Here is a 3,730-nt window from a genome sequence, read left to right as displayed (position 1 = left end):
TTTCGAGTGATGTGGAGCCAGTGGGCAGTCAAATAAGAGACAAAACTGGGATCTGTTCGCCTCAAGATTTGCAAATCGTGGCGAAATCTACGCGATTAGTGTTTGGTGTACAGTCACTTACCCAGCTGCATTATCAAAGCGAGCCATGCGGTGGAATATGTGCCGACTGCGGTTGGAAATTGTCTGCAAAAGTTACACCAAAGCAATCAAACATGCGTGCTTCCGGATGGCTTGCCGTGCGTGAAAATAGCACAGCATTATATCGCAGCCAAATACAGCTTTGGCAGCCCGCATCTGCGAAGTCATCTTGTCCATGACGAACGTACTTACTGCATACTGTCCACCCATCATATCTTTGAACAAGCTGAACGGCTTGCGCAATGGCGCAAAATGCTCGCTTTCGACAAAAGCATACATTACGGGTCGACCGATACCCATGCCATCTGTCACAAGAAATGTATAAAGCTTGTAACTTAACAGCGAACGTCAGTGGCTTGAAATTTATTTACACAAGACGGTTACTGCCGTGTGTAGCATCAACTTTTACAATGTCCGGGAAACGTCTAAAGAGTGCTATCTGCTGCGCTCAATAAAAGCACAGGTGACTATATCTGCCACCCTCCGATTCCACCAGCAGCACGCGACCGCAGTCTCGAAACTTGGCTATGATGGACAACATGTCATCTAAGAAACCGACTAAAAGGTAACCAACGACCTACTTAACAATGGGGGTCGACATTTGACGCGATAGTTACGCACATCCTTGGTAGTCAGTACCTTTCCAAAGTGGTCGGCGACGCACTGCCGAATCTCCGATGACGGAGCACCGTATTTCAAAAGGGTAGAACACTCCTTTAATTCATCATTTGTCAGTCGCCGGTTGATGGGAAGCCTGTCAAAAATAAACTTACTACGTGGATGGTTGTGCTCCAGGTAGCAGGAAGTAACCATCAAACAGCTTTCTTAAAGAAAGATAACTAGCAGAGACACAGAGAACGAGCCGGCATTTTGAAAAATATGAAACCACTGTAATCCAAAAACGCGTTGACGGAAAATACGAAAACAGACTACGATACAGGTTCTCACCCGGAAAAACAAAATGTGCCGTTTGTTTCGTGAAACGTCACCGAGAATATAAGCCACTCACCTTTCTTTGAGGGACATAAACGGTGAAATCACGAATGACCAAATAGTGGAAAACTTCCAAGACCCTTGGGCGGAGTTCCTGCGCATCATGTCAAGTGAACGCTTTGCGTCGCTGCCAATTAAAGTCACCCGACAGAGCGCTTTATCTCAGCATCTCGTCTCACGGATCAGATATTGAGCCTGCGAACTGCCATCTCTACTAGATCCGGTTGTTCCAGAAGAGAAGCTCTTGGACCTGTAAGCGGTGTGTGCTGACACTGGATTTCATCCGTCACCGCACAGATAAGCCGGAAACTCATAGATGGAACCAAAACTTCTGTCACGCACACTTCTAAGAAAGGCGCAGTTGATCTGCTTCAGCGGACGGGAGATTGAGGCTCAGTGATAGGAAAAGCGCAAAGATTACGCAGGAAACAGAGCACTATCAAGCAGACCAGTGGCTTTTCAGAGGGATTTGGCATCTCCTGGAAATTAGGTCTTAACTATTTGATAAAAAGAAATTCAGGAGACTCAGAAGACGGACTGGCATTTCGCAAAATGCGAAACCACTCCGAACCAGGTATGCGTCGGAGGAAAACACGAAAATGGGCCACGATAGTAGACGTCCGCCGGAAAAATGAAAGCGCATAATTTTAGTGCACGGGACACCATCGATGACGCAAAGCAAACCACCTTCTACTAGAGTGACACCAATGAGTCAGCAGTGGTATTTGAAACCTAAGTGGGACATTACGCGGGCCTGTTTTCTGGCCCAACGACATCATCACGCCCACGTCTGGCAAGGTTGAACTACGATAAATCTCCAACCGCTTTGATTTTAAAGAAGGAATACGTTCTCCAACTCTTGTGCAAGACAAACGCCTTAAGTACATTGTGGCCGGAAGAGGTCTCTCCGAGGATCTTGTAAAAGACGTCACTCACATTGGCAAAGCATTTTTGCCTGGTGTTTTGTCAGCTACTTGACGAACAAAGCCTTCCACATAGTTTGAGGGAAGCAAACGTCACGCCTATCACTCGGCAGCCACCGGCTCATTAGACTCACTAGCATAAAGTGCGAAGTGATGGAAAGCACTTTGAAGTGAGTTATCTTAAATCACCTTGGTACTGGCAGACTGGTATGATAATCGAGGGTTACTGGCGGCGCCCGTTCGGCCATATACATTAGCACAACGTCCCTCCCGCGGCTGTCTATGCACTGGGGGCACCAGTGAGCCCTTCCATGTTCATTTATGTTTTTCGTGACCCTGTCAAATCAGTCAGCAGCTCAACGTGACTCGATACCAGCAAGCCTTTTTCAATTTTAGCTCAGTCCAACCAACATTCAAATATTATGTCCTATTGTTCCAGTTTTTTCGTTTTCTAAAATCTACGATTACATATCTCGTGGCAATATTTCTCCCCTGGGTTTTGCCTTCTGCCGCGTTTTGTTGTTGCTCGCCACGTTCAAAATATAACGGCTGGTCCTGCCTCAACTGGTATGTTTCTAACAGTTTGGGAAACAAACCTACTATTATTATTTACGCACGAACTACCAGAAGTGAGACAAAATATTTCCCAACGAAAATGTGCGATCTGAGCACAAAGATCTTCTTACCATGACCCCATCATTTATTAGTATGTCCGTTGAAGGACTTCGCTGCTCAAACATTGTTAAAACAAAGAGTAAGCGAGTAGTAGGTTCGATTGGGAGCGAAGATCCTCTGAGAGAACAAGGTAAAGCACCGCGGGATGCGTTTTAAGATCAACGGATTCAAGCCGGGCGGCAATTTTCGTAGCAGCTCGTTGGACACGGTGGATGGAATTTACGCTCATTTTTTCTCCTGGGTAGATAACTCGGTTGACGTTTTAAAGAAACCGTTTAACGTAGGCCGCTTAAGTATCACGATAACAACTCGGAATAAAAATTTTCAAGGTTCAAGAACACATACTTTGATAGAGAAAATCACCAAAAGGATTGATACTTCGAAATATTTTGCGCCCACAAGCACAACACAGACTCTGCAAATGCTAATTAATGGTTTCCGCCGCAGAACTGTCTTCGACCTCCGTCCGTTGTAGGCGACTCATGTTTTACCGCAGTTCGTGATATCTTATAACATTGGGAGCTGCTTTCGCAGCCGATGGCGATTACTAACCTTGAATATTTGCGCACTCAAACAAATCTCCCATGCAGATAATTTGCACAGAAATTCACTAAACATGAATATTCTTCACTATGGAATGGTGCTTCCAGTTTTGTTTTGCGAATACCGAGAGGCCAAAGTAAACTCCATGTAATCATTGTATGTTGCGCATCCGCCCTCTGAATCAATAAACACAAAATTTGTTCTATATAGGCTTCCTGGCACCTATATTCTGTAGCTTAACAACCTAACTTTACAAAGCCTAACCATCAGATACTTGATCGCAGCATCTTCCTTGCCGACTGGGGCTCCGTTCTTGGACACCGATTAGCGGCCCCCATTCTGGCGTTAATAGACTGATCTTTGGCGTACGGATATAACTCAAAAAGGCTCTACGCTTTTCTTCAGGCTGCATCTGCGCTACGTTGGGGACACTTTATCGTACAAACACTCAACGCGAC

Source organism: Opisthorchis viverrini (genome assembly GCF_000715545.1).
Source record: "Opisthorchis viverrini unplaced genomic scaffold opera_v5_217, whole genome shotgun sequence".
Lineage (NCBI taxonomy): Eukaryota > Metazoa > Platyhelminthes > Trematoda > Opisthorchiida > Opisthorchiidae > Opisthorchis > Opisthorchis viverrini.
The sequence above is the reverse complement of the archived record's forward strand: the minus strand, read 5'-3'. Positions refer to the sequence as shown.